At 49.3% G+C, this 13,261-nt stretch overlaps 1 protein-coding gene across 1 annotated transcript in view; it reads left to right on the forward strand.

Moving 5' to 3' along the window:
• SHANK2 (SH3 and multiple ankyrin repeat domains 2) overlaps window positions 1–13,261 on the forward strand; it is a 340,509-nt gene that overhangs the window by 17,951 nt on the left and 309,297 nt on the right. The window contains exon 2 of the mRNA XM_049641610.1: window positions 7,829–7,929. The gene's annotated coding sequence lies outside the window, so the exon portion shown is untranslated. The remainder of the gene's footprint in view (window positions 1–7,828; window positions 7,930–13,261) is intronic.

Raw genomic sequence — 13,261 nt, forward strand, 5'->3', positions numbered from 1 at the left:
CCCCCTGTGGGTTTGTGGTTCAGGGAGCCCTGTGCATGTTGTGGTTCGGGGACCCCGTGCCGGTTGGTGGTAGCCGTCTGTTATCCCTCCCTGCCACTCCGTTATTGTTGCCCGTGGATCGCGAGGATCACACGCACAACACCAGCCTGCCAGGTTGGGTTTCGCGCTCTGACTGGTCCCCGTGCAGGTGTAATTAATATTTTAACTTTGCACCTGAATAATTTTACAGGGTAACCGTTACTAAGCCGGGGTGACCTGCCCTGTTGTCTGGTGACTGAGCTGGAGGCTCAGGGGAATCAGGAGCACTTTGTGGACGTGGGGGGGGGGTGGCAGCCGTGTTTGTGGGTGACACCCGGCCCACGGCGACCTTCCTGCCCCATCCTGCTTTTCGCACAAGCCATCTCCCTTGGAGGGGGCTGCAGGGCTCCTTCAGGACGCCTTGCAATTACGATTTCAATCTCCCTAGAAATGATGAGCACTTCTAAAAATAGACGCAGACAGCAGAAGGCTAACATTTTTAAATAGTTCAATAATTTACTTACTCTGCGGGGCACAGCGAGGATCGCTCTGAAATGAAGGCTTTTAAAATTTCCTGGAACCCAGTCAGTGGTTTCTTTTCTCCAACGGGTTATTGGGAGGTGTTTCGTAGACCGTACAATTCCCATCGAAAGCGTGCAGTGCAGTGGCGTGCTTTTGTTTTGTTCTGTTTTGCTTGGTAGCGTCACAGGGTTGTACGGCCATCACCAAAATCTATTCTGCAACATTTTCATCCCCCTGAAAGCGAGCTGGCGTCCCCCTCCTCTCCCCAGCCCTCGAAACCGCTAAGCTGCTTTCTGTCTCCATGGATTTGCCCGTTCTGAGCGCTTCCTGTAACTGGAACCTTGTGACACGGGGTCATTTGTGACTGGCTGCTTTCGCTGAGCATCATGCGTTCAGGGGCCGTCCATGCTGCGGCGGGTGCTGGGGCTTCCTGCCTTATCCTGGCTGAACCATGTTCAGCCATGAACGCGTGCATGGACCACACCTGGTTCACTCGTTCATCCGTTGCTGGGCATTGTGCTGTTTCCACTTTTCGCGCATTACAAATGGCACCGCTGTGAACACGGCTGTGCAAGTTTTTGTGTGGACATATGGTTTTTGTCAGTGTTAGGTATAGCCCGGGAGTGGAATGATGTGCCCCGGGCCACAGGGTAATGCTCTTTAACTTGCTTTTTTATTTGTTTTGTTTTCCACATGGACTTTAAAAAATAAGAAGCCTTTGGGGCTCCTGGGTGGCTCAGTTGGTTAAGCGTCCGACTTCGGCTCAGGTCACGATCTCACAGTTTGTGGGTTTGCGCCCCACATCGGGCTCTGTGCTGACAACTCACAGCCCGGAGCCTGCTTCGGATTCTGTGTCTCCCCCTCTCTCTGCCCCTTCCCCACTTGCACTGTCTGTCTCTCTCAAAAATAAGTAAACATTAAAAAAAAAAAAGTAAGAAACCTTTTTGTTTTTATTTATTTTAATGTTTATTTATTTTTGAGAGAGAGAGACAGAAGGCAAGTGGGGGAGGGGCAGAGAGAGAGAGAGAGAGACAGAAAGAATGTGAGACAGGCTCCAGGCTCTGAGCTGTCAGCACAGAGCCTGACGCGGGGCTCGAACTCACCAACTGTGAGATCGTGACCTGAGCCGAAGTCGGACGCTCAACCGACTGAGCCCCCCAGGCGCCCCTAATAAACCTTTTTAGTTTTAACTAATTGGAATTGGAAGACATAACGCAGAGATCGTCGATCCCCTCTAACCCCCTATAGTCTTTACTCAGCTCACCCCAATAGCAAAATCCTGCAAAACCACACTGCCTTCTTACAACCAGGACACGGGCAGCGGGGCGGCCAGAGCGAAGTATGTCCGTTAGCTCGAGCATCCCCCGTGCAGACCTTTGTAGCCACAGAGCCCTCGCCGCCCCAGCTTCCTCACCCGCGCAACCTCTGCTCTGCTCTCCATCTCTGGCATTTTGTTGTTTTGACAGGTGTGCAAAGTGCACTCACACAGCTCACACGTCTCGGGATGGGCTTTCCTCTCTCGGCACAACCGTAGAGGTGGTTGTGTGTGTCCACGTGTCTCCTCTTGCTGAGTAGCGTCCGTGGAATGTTCGCACCAGCGTGGTTGACCGCTCGCCCTTTGAGGGACGCCTGGGTTGTTGGCAGTGTTTGGCTGTTGTGACTAAAACTGCCATAAATGTTAGGGTGTGGGTTTTGTGTTTCGTTTCCGTAGGATGAATGCCCCGAGTGCAAACTCTGGGTCACAGGGTTGCACAGTTAGATTTTTAAGAAACCGCTACATTTTTCCTGAAAGGCCACACTGTGTGACATCCCTACCAGCAGCGTGGAAGCGACCCTGTTTCTTAGGCATCACCTGCATTTGGTGTCACTGGTTTTTATTTTAGCCATTTGACAGGTACTCACTGCTGTGACACGCATCCCGTCGCTGGTGACGACGTTGAAGCGACTTTCCCTGTGGTCATCCGACGTCTAGCTCTCCTTCCTCACGAAGCGTCTCTTTATGTCTTCTGTTCATGTTTTAAATGAACTGCTTAGCTTTTTACCATTACATTTTGGGAGTTCCTTCTAGTAAAGACTCTAGTCCTTTGTTAGCTACGCAGGTTGTGAGCGTTTCCTCCCAGTCTGTGATTTGTATTTTCATCTGCATAATGGGTCTCTCACAGATAGAAGCTTGTCCGGTTCATCCATTTTTCTGTGTGTGGCTTGTGCTTCTGACGTCCCGTCTGAGAACTTGCTGCCTCGTCTTAGATCCTGAAGATTTTTCTCCTATGAGAAAATGTTGTTTTTCTGAAAGCTTGATCGTTTCATGTTTTGCATTTATGTCCATGATCCATTTTGAGTTCATTTCTGTATAACTAAGGTTATGGTGATTAGTTTGCTTATTCCATGCTGAGAATTTGGTTGGAATTGCATTCAACCCGTATGTTGATTTGGGAAGAGTGACATCTTGACTCTGTTGAGTTTTCCAATCCATGAACGTGGTATGTTCTCCACTTCTGCAGATCTCCTCTGATTTCTTTCCCCAGTGTTGTGCAGATTTTAGCACACAAGTCTTGTGCCTGTTTTGTTAGATTTATACCTCAGTATTTCATTAGTTTTGAGCAGTTATAGACAGTGTTGTATTTTAAATTTTGGTGTCTACAGCTAGCATATGGGAATACAATTGACTTTTATATGTTGACTTTCTTCTATCTTATGACTTTATTCAACTCACTCATTATTTCTAGGAGGTTTTTGTTTGTAGATTCCTTGGGATTTTCTCCAGTCCTGTCATCTGCAGATGGGGACAGTTTTAATTCTTTCTTCTCAATCTGTTTGCTTTTCATTTTCTTTCTGGTCTTATTGTACTTTATAGAATGTCTATCACTAGGTTCGATAAGAGTAATGACAGCAGACTTCCTTGCTTGGTTGCTGAGCACAGAGGGAAATCATTTAGTCTTTTCTATTTGGAATAACGTCAGTTGGTGGACTTTTGCATATTGTGCTTTATCAGGTTAGGAAGTTCCCCTTCTCCTATTTTGGGGGAGAGTTTTTGTCAGAGATGAATATTGGATTTTGTCAAATGTTTTTTCTGCAATTTATTCACATGATTCTATGATTTTTCTTCTTTAGCCTGTTGATACATAGTGTATTATACAGACTGATTAAAAAAAAAAATTGAACCAGCCTTAAATTCTTGCAGGAAACCCCAGTTGGTCATGGGATATAATTCTTTTCATATACTGCTGAATTCTGTTTGATAAAATTTTGTTTGAGATTCTAACATTGATATTCATGAGGGATATTAACCTATGGTTTTCTTTTTTGTACTCTCTTTATATGGTTTTGGTATCAGGGTAATAATACTTGTTCCATAAAATATATTGGGAATTATTCCTTCCTATTCTATTTTCTGCAAGAGAATGTGTAGAATTGGTATTAATTCTTCTTTAAACACTCACAGAATTCTCCAGTGAAACCATTTGGAGATATATCGTTTTTTCTGAAACTGGGAGCTTTGAAATTATGAATTTGATTTTCTTAATAGTTACAAGGGTTAGTCAGATTACTTGCTTCATTTTGGATGAGTTGAGATAGGTTGTATTTCTTGATGAATTGGTTTATTTTGGATTGTCAGATTTATGTGTGTAGAGCTATTTATATACTCCTTTATTATCTTTTTGATAATAAAGACTGCTGCAGGGACCATAATGATATCTTCCATTTTATTTCTGGTACTGGTAATGAGTGTCTGTGTTTTTTAATTTGTCAGTCTTGCTAGTTTTGTCAATTTTATTGACTTTTACAAAGAACTAGCTCATTGTTTTATTGATTTCCTCTACTGTTTTCCTCTTTTCAGTTTTATTTTTCCCCCACTTTTATGATTATTATTTCCTTCTTTTGCTTGCTTTGGATTTATTTTCCTCTCCTTTTATTCACTTCTTGAGATGGGAACTTAGAATTTGAGATTATTATTTCTTTCCTAATGTATGCATTTAGTGCTTTAAATTTGTCTTATTATTGCTTTAGCTGTGTCTCACAGAATTTGGAATGTTTTATTTTATTTTATTTTATTTTATTTTATTTTAATTTTATTTTTTGTTTTCATTCAATTCCATGTATTAAAAACGTTTCCTTTGAAACTTCCTTTGACGCATGGGTTGTTTAGAAGTGTGCTGTTTTAATTTAAAAGTATTGGAGACTTCTGTCACCTTTCAGTTATGGATTTCTAATTTGCATCTGTTGTGGTCAGAGAACACACTATGTATGATTTCACTTTTAAATTTGTTGCAGTTGTTTTGTGGCCCTAGATATGATCTATCTTGGTATATGTTCCAGGAGCACTTGAAAGAGTGTATATTCTGTTGATATTGAATGGCATGTTCCATGAATATCACTCAGAATCTGTTGAGCTCTTCCACTTCCTTGCTGACTTTTCTGTCTAGTTAAATTCTATCAGTTGCTGAGATGGGAGTATCAAAGTCTCTAACTGAAATTGTCTCTTTTTCTTTTCAGTTCTATACGTTTTTGCTTTATATATTTTTCTCCTCTGTTGTTTGGTGCGTATACATTTAAGGTTGCTATACTTTTTGGTGGATTGACCTTTTGTCAATTATAATGTTCCTCTCTGGTAGTTTTTTGTTCCAAGTCTACTTTATCTAATATTAGTATAGCTATGTCTACCTTCCTGTGGTTAGTGTTCGTATGTCTTTTTTTTTTCATTCCAATTATGTCACTATTTAAAGAGAATTTTTGTAGACCTCATATAATTGGGTCTTTTAAAATCTTTTAAGTTCAAATAAAATAAAATAAAATAAAATCTAGTCCATTTGGCCAATCTCTGCCATTTAACTGGTATATTTTGACATTTACTTTTAATGCAGTTATTGCTATGTTAAGGCTTACATCTGCCATTTTGTTTTTTGTTTTATGTTTGTTCTGTTTTTCATATCTGTTATCATTTTTCTGCCTTCTTGTGGGTTATTTGAATATTTTTAGCATTTCAATTGGATTTATCTATAATTGTTTTTGGGCTTTGCTTAGCTTTCTAAGTGATTAGGCATTATATTTTATATGTATAATTTTACCACCATCTACTGTGATACCAGTTTGAGTGAAATATATGAACCTTACTTCCTTTTATGTGTCTTCACCCTCCCCCACTTATAATAATATAAATGTCTTGAATATTTTCTCTACGTGCATTTAGAACCAAATCAGATTGCATTATAATTTTTGCTTCAATTGTTAAACATAATTTAGAAAATTTGAGGGGAGAAGATAAGCCAATTTTATTTACCCCTATTTTCCCTTACTGTGTTCTTTTTTCCTTCCCAGTGTTCCAGGATTCCTTCTTTTATTGTTTCCTTTCTGTTTAAAGAGCTTTCTTCAGCCATTCTTTTAGGATAGGTCTATTGATGGAAAATTCTCTTGGTTTCCTTTCGACCGAGAATGTATTGATTTTTCTCTTTTTTCTTATAGGATATTTTTGCTGGATATAGAATTCTAGATTCATAGTTCTTTTCATTCGTTACTCCAAAAATTTTGTGTGTCATCCATAGTTTCTGATGAGAAATACACTATTACTGTAGTTGTTTCCCTGCTATAAAGTATCAGTTTTCTCTGCCTGCTTTCAAGATTTTTCTTTGTTATTAGTTTTCAGAAGTTTAACTGTGATTCATCTTGGTGTGAATTTCCTTGGGTTTATTCTATTTGGGACCTGTTAAGCTTCTTGAATCTGTAGGTTTATGTCTCTTGCCAAATTGGGGATGTTTTCTTCTGTTATATTGTTGAGTACTTTTTTGGACTTCCCCATTCTTCTCTCTTTCTGGGTCTATGATGAGGTTAGAGGCACACTGGTCCCTGAGGCTCTGTTTAATTTTTAGTATGTTTTCTCTCTGCCGTGCAGCTTAGGTAATTTCTGTTGGTCTGTCTTCCAGTTATTTCTGTCCCCTCCATTCTGCTGTTGAGTCCATCCAGTGAGCTGCTTATTTCAATGACCACATTTTTCAGTTCCAACATTTTGACTTGGCTCTTCTTTGTTTCTTTGTTCAGATTTTATGTTTTTTTTTTTTTTAAATGAAACTTCCAGTTTTTTCATCTGTTTCCAGCACGTTCCTAATTGTTTATTCTTATCGGGACTGCTTTAAACTCTTTGCCAGATAATTCTAACATCTTTGTCACCCCAGTGTCAGCTGCCATGGATTGTCCTTTTCCCATTTGAGATCTTCCTGGTTCTTGGGATGATGAGTGATTTTCGGTGGAGATGAGTATGTTCTCATATTATCTGGTGAGACTCTGGATCCTCGTCAACTTCAGTTTCAGCTGGTGTTCTTTGACACTGCTCTCTCAAGGGAGGAGAGGGTGCTGTCCCATTGCTGCCAGGTGGACATAGCAGTCTTATCAACAGTTTGGGCTCTGTTGACACTCCAGTGGGGAAGTTCTTTGTTATTGCTGGTGGGGTTGGGTGCTCCTGCTCTCTGTGTGGTCCCCACCAATGCCGTGGCAGGGTGACCTCATTTCTGGTGGTGATGGAGAAAGTCCTGACTTTCCATTAGCTCTTTCCTGACACCAGCTCAGTGGGGTGGGGGGTGGGGTGCCTTGTTACTGCCGAGTGGGTGTGGAAACCCAGTCTCCCCACGTTGCCCACACTAATGCCATGGAGCGAGAGGAGGATTCATTACCACCTGGTGGGGAAAAAAGTCCCAGCTCTTACTTAGGCTTTTTTGACACCACCCAGTGGGGGGTTGGGGTGCCTATTGCAGCTACGGAGGCTGGCGGTCTCAGCTCCCTACTCAACCTTTGCTGCGGCGGGTCCGGGTGGGTGCCATTTTTTTCTCTGGTGTCTGGCTGCAGGAGAGTGGTCATTGTGTAAACACCTTGTCTCATTAGGCTGCCACTTTCCTGGTCCCTTGGCTACAGAGAACAATCATCCGTGGTGGCTTTTTGTCTGCTTCTACCGAACGTCTGGGTCTCCGACTTCTTTAGCTCCACGCCTGGGCTGGACGAGGCAAAAACCCAGCCTAGAGAACTGCCCACCGTGCCGTTCCTCGGGGTCCCTAGTCCCTTGCCAATCTTCCTCCTTCTCTCCCCCTTCAGGGGTCTTGTGTGTGTCTTCTGTACGACATCCTGGTTTTTAATTGCACCGTGTGGGAGAGATGGGGAAAGGCGCACCTGTACCGTCTTGGCTGAGGCAGAGGTGCAGCCCCTGGGTTTTAGCTCAGAGACCCCAGGATCCGCTTGGAGATTTCACATTCTGCCCCTTGACAGCATCTGCCTGACCGTGTCCTGGTCTTCTTGTCTCTCCCAGCTCTGAAAGTCCCTCCAGTCTCCGTGCCGCGGCTCACCGGAGCACAGACGCTTCCTGTCCTAAGAAGCTTTTCTGCAGGGCCCAGTCTGCCAGCGCCTCTGGTGAGTTAGCGCGTTTTCTCCTTGTCTTTTTCACCTGCAAGCTGGTCGCCACCGTCCTGCTGTGGTGTGCCTCACCCCTTTTGCACTGTGGCCAGAGGATGGTCAGTTTCTTATCGTCAGGCTCTTGGTTTTGTGTTAGGCTGGCGGGGGGGGGGGGGGGGGGAGAGGGTGGCTGGAGTTGTCCTCAACCCTGGAGAAACAAAGTTGCTCCCTGGTCCCCTGCTGATGTGACCTCGAGGGGACTTACCAGGACCATCGCTTGGGGCCCCAGCTCTGCCTTTTCCTGTCTGCTCTGCGGTGTCCTAGCTGCCGTGCCCGTACTGGACCCAGCCAGTGTGGCTAAGGGTTGATGGAGGACAAGAGGGGTGCTCTGAGTGTCCCTGTACCATTTTTGCATGGTCACGGGGACACCCGTTTGTGCTTGGGGGCAGGGAACAGTGGAGGGAAGCCCGTGACCTCGGTTCTGCAGAGTCAAGACACGCGCTGAGCCCATTGTCTAGAGCCCAGTGCCCGTTTTACTGAGCACCTACTGTGTGCTCCGTCGGCATTGTTTCACGTGTAGCATGTGGTTAAAGGGTGGGCACTCGCTGAGTGCTGCCTGGGTGTGGATCTCACCTTGACCAACTTCACCTTTCGAGGTTGTTGTCATGCTCAGGGGAGGATGTGGCACCCAGCATAACTCACTCTCAGCCACAGGGGCATCGGGCGGCTTAATTCAGCTCAGGCTGAGCACACACTGTGTCCTCTCCCCTGGCCCTGTCACCGGCGACCATCAAGGAAAGTGTGGAGGTCCAAATCCCTTTGAACAGTGTTTCTCAAACTTTTGTTGTTGTTGTTGTTGTTGTTTTTAATATTTACTTATTTATTTGAGAGAGAGATGTTTTCGATATTTTTTTCCTAATTGTCCACCCCAATGAATTGTTCGTGCTGTGAAATGCTGTGTATCTGTTCGTGTGTCTCTTCTGTATCTGCACCTTATACTTAAAAACCCGAGGATCTGTTTGGCCCCCCGAGACCCTGGTGAGAACGCGTGTCCTGGGGATATGAATAGAGCAGGCGAGGGCAGAGCGTAGGAGCCACTGTCCCGCCCTGGTCCTGGTCGCCATCGGCTTTGGGGGGCGCCTCAAGCTCCCTTCCTCCCAGCCCTGCCTGAAACCCAGTTGGACCCTCCTCTTCTCCTGTCCAGGCCCTTCCACAGCGTCCCTCCGCCTGCTCTGAGCTGCGTCCCGCCCCTCCGCCGGCGAGGATGGGCGTTCTCCTGGCAGGGGGTGGTGGGGGGCTCCGTGGGGGACCGTGCCAGCCCCAGCTGTCCTGGCTGAGTGGGCAGGGCCGGGATCCTCCTGTCTCCAGCTGCTGCCCGGTACTGTTCCCTTGTCGGGCTTTGAACCCCGGCCTGCACCCAGTTCCTGCTCCTCTGTTGTTGTTGCCTTTGGGGGCGTCTGCCTCAGGCCCGCCGGTCCGTTCATGACCCAACGTCCCTGAGCTCCAGCTCGCACCAAGGCCCTCTGACTTCTGGGTTTCTTCATGACGGGAGGACACTGGCCGGTTGATTGGAGCTCTGGCCTGTCCCCGTGCCGGGGGCTGTGCTGCGGAAGTTTCTCTGGAGATCCTTGGTCAGGGTCGGGCCTCGAGTCTCTCCATCGGGAACGTGCATCGGCTCCCCGTTGGTGGGGAACACTCGATCTCAGAGCAGCCACCCCTGCGATGGTGGGCATTGCCAAACAAGGGGAAGGGAGAAAGGAGGAGCCGGTCTGGGCCCCACATGAGGGCTGGAGTGAATCTACGGTAACAGTTGGCCGCCTGTAGGATACGCGGGTGGCTGCTCCCTGGGAGACTAGCCCAGGAAGAGCTTCCCGGGGCCCCTCGGCTGGAGGAAGGATGGAGGTCCTTGTGTTGTGGATGCGGAGGGCCTTCCGTCGCCGCGACGTGGCTCTTCTGTGGGCAGTGCTGGGGCCCGGGCTGGTGGCAGAGCGGAGGCAGAATCCTCTCTCAGGCCGAGGTTTACCTGGGCTCCTTTTCCTCCTTCTCAGCTGCCCGTCCGGCAAGGGACCCTGCCCCTCAGCGGCCTCCTGCTGTCCTAAGGGCCTCCGTTCATCACGTACGGCCCCTCGTACCCCCCACGCCCCGGCGCCTGCGTGGGGCCGTGTGTCACGCGATAAACCTGCATGGGCTGTGGGTGTTTCAGACTCTTTGCCGCCATCCCCTCCTGCCGCCTCTCAGAAAAAAGCGGGAAAGGACCCTCGAGTGGCGATTTAGTTAGTAGCCAGGATGTCACCTAAGTAGCGGCAGAAGGGTTCTGCTTTAGAGTGACAGTTAATTCACTTTCTCACGCAAGTTCTCACAGACTCGGAGGCGTTAGCCTACCTGCGAATGGGATTCGGATCTCCTCAGGTGTTCTTTGTTATTGCCTCAAATGATCCTTCCCGCTTGCGGGTGTAAGCGGGCACCCCCCCCCCCCCCCCCCCCAGTGAGGGATCAGAGAGCAGAGAGGGTTTCTGGTGCCCCAGGTGGTCGTCCTAGGGAATGGGCCGCCAGATCAGTTCCTCCAGAAGGTTCTCCTCCGTCCTAGGGAATGGGCCGGGTCGTTTCACTCTGACGGCAGGGCCTCACCTGAGGACCAAGAATTCTTGGGCATCTCGCAGATTCTAGCACCAGATGCACAAGAAATCTAATTCAGTAGGAATCTGTCTTTGTGGCCTCCTTCCAAAATGATTCTGCTGCAGGCCGCATCGGTAAAACTCCGCTTTAACCCCTCGGGATCCTTAAGACCAACCTCTGGGGTAAGCGAGCATCCTTACAGTTACGTACGGTACTCATCCTGAGCTTCCTGGCAGCCAGGGCGAAAAGGGAACAAAGTTGAGCTGTCTGGTGTCTCACCCACGGCAGGATTTTCCTCGGCATTCCAGTCTCAGGACTGTTTTCTGTGTGACGTGGTGTTTTCCGTTGGGGTTTTGCAAAAACAAAAAACAATGTGGTTTTCAAATACTGTCTGGCTTTAGAGAAAGCTGAACAGCTTTGAGGTGGACCCTAGGCCAGGCCGGGTCAGGTGTGTGTTGCTATCACAGATTTTGAAAGGGACTCAGGTGAGGATCTTAAGGAGCCCTGGGCAGAGGTGACTTTGGGCAAGGACAAAGCTGTCCTCAAAAGTACATGGAGGAAGAAAAGACAATCGACTGAGCGCACGCTGTGTGATTCCATTTCTGTGACTCGTCCCGGGGGGCAGGTCTCTGAGACAGGAGCGCCAGGGGGTCCCAGCGAGCCCTCTCGGCCTGAAGTTTTAGCGCCGTTCCCCTGAGCGGGTGTAGGGAGGCTTCTAGGCTGCAGTGTCCCCAAGGAATCGGGTGGGGGGGGCAGGATGGCCGCCCGCTCCCAGGGTCCTGTGTCCGAGGACCCCGGGCGTGAGGGGAAGAGAGGGCGGCCAGCCACACGTTCCGTCTCTGTTCCCTGAGATATTTTACCTCCAGCCGTGGGGCTGCCGAGCGAGTTCTCTGAAGCAGGGAGGGCCCGGTCTAGGTGTGGAATGCGGTTCCTCTGGAAGCCCGTGCCAAGTGGGTGGCAGGAAGCAGGTGGAGTGACTTACGACCCGGTCTTCTCCGTGTGCGGCTGGATTTACTGGGCTCGCGGACACAGCCGGTCAGTGAGAAAGAGGTCAGGCGAGGCTGGATGTAAGTAAAGGTGTATTCGTGTGAACACAAACGTGTACGTGTCTCTTTCAACTGAGAAGAGCCTCACAGCCAAACGGGGGGCGTTCTTGGCGGGGAGGGTGCCATTGGGCGTCAACCACCAATCACCAAGGGTGGGTTTACAGGACACGCCCTGGGAGCACCCTAGGACTGAGGTTCGCCCCCGAAAGGGCCCCTGGAAGCTCGCGAAACTGGCGCATTTTCCACCTCTGGGGGCCACAGACTTATTTGGGCGTCCGATGAGTCTCCTGGGAGGATGTGGGTCTGAGGCACCCGGTTCCCGTGTCCAGTGTCTGGCAGGTTGTGGCCATTGTCCTGCTCCCGCTAAGGAGTCCACGCCACGGGATCTAATCCCGGGGTGGGGGGTGCCCCTCAGCGTGTCTCCCCGAGGAGCCAAAGCCCAGGGGCTCCGCTGGGGGACCCCGAGTGAGGACCTCGCGTCCAGAACGTTTGCTGTCTGAGAGCCCAGGGGCCGCAGCCAGAGAGCTGATGCTGGACTGGAATCGGAGCTCACTCAGCTGCAGGGGGCACCGCTTCGGGGCTTGATGGCTTTGCGGGGAGTTCACGAATGCCAGGAACGTGTCCCAGGTCTAGGAACCGAGTCTGCGTGTGCACGTTGGCACGTGCACGCCCGCCGCATGCTGTGGTCCCGTGAGCACGCCCCCCACGGGAGGGGCGCCGTGACCCGGTGAAGGCCAAGCACGCGTGAGGCGCCGTGTGACATGGGAAGCCCGACCCACGGGCTGGGTCGCTTGGCCGGATCCCCAAGCCGGAGCACCCTCTGCAGGTCGTTCCAAGGCAGATCAGCTGTGCCCGTTCGGGTTTCCCTGGGGTGGGGAGTGAGATGTGCGTCCTGAGTGGCCTGGCCAGGTGGCTCCCGTGTCCTGCAGGGTGGCTTCTGGGTCAGAACAGCCCTTGGGAGCCTCCCACCCCGTGCTCCACGCGCTTTGCCCACTCTGTGTGGAGACGTCCCTGTGCCCCGGGTGGGCGTGGGCTTGGCCTCTGGTGTCCAGTCTGGTGCCCTCGTCCTCCAGTTCCTGCCCAGCCCGCCCCAACCCCGGGTGACGTGCAGAGACTCGGCACCTGACAGGGAGTTTTACACGAAGCTCGGGGGATTCGATTGGAAGGACAGGCTGTGTTTCGTGTCGACTTTTTCCGAGACCGTGGGGGTGAGTGTCCTCCCTGTTAGGGATGATGCTGATGGTACATTTCGCTTCCTAAGATATCTTCATCTGGGGAAATAAAACGTTTGACATCCCAGCTGCGCCATGGAATTTCTTAATCGCCCTAGCCTGTGATACGCCGACATGTGGTAGATCCTTGTCTAAATCACAAGGGGTGCGTGCATGTGCGTGTGCACCCTTGGGCTCTGGCTGTTTCACATTATTGTGTTGTGTTTGTTGCTGTTTATTGGCACTTATGTCTGGGGTTAACGCTGAGTGCCTTTCTGGGTGGGTGGCCTTAAGCCCATCTGACAGATAAGAAACTGAGGCTTGAGATTAAATATCCCCCTGAAGGCCACACGCAGGGAGAAATGCAGGGAGAAACAGAGTCAGCCTTTCTCATCCCTGAGATGCCCTTTGGCCCCTGTGCAGTGCTGACTTGGCTCCCGTGTGGGCTCCTTCAGGGCTGTGTTATACCCAGCTGTG

The sequence above is a fragment of the Panthera uncia genome, chromosome D1 (assembly GCF_023721935.1).
Source record: "Panthera uncia isolate 11264 chromosome D1, Puncia_PCG_1.0, whole genome shotgun sequence".
Lineage (NCBI taxonomy): Eukaryota > Metazoa > Chordata > Mammalia > Carnivora > Felidae > Panthera > Panthera uncia.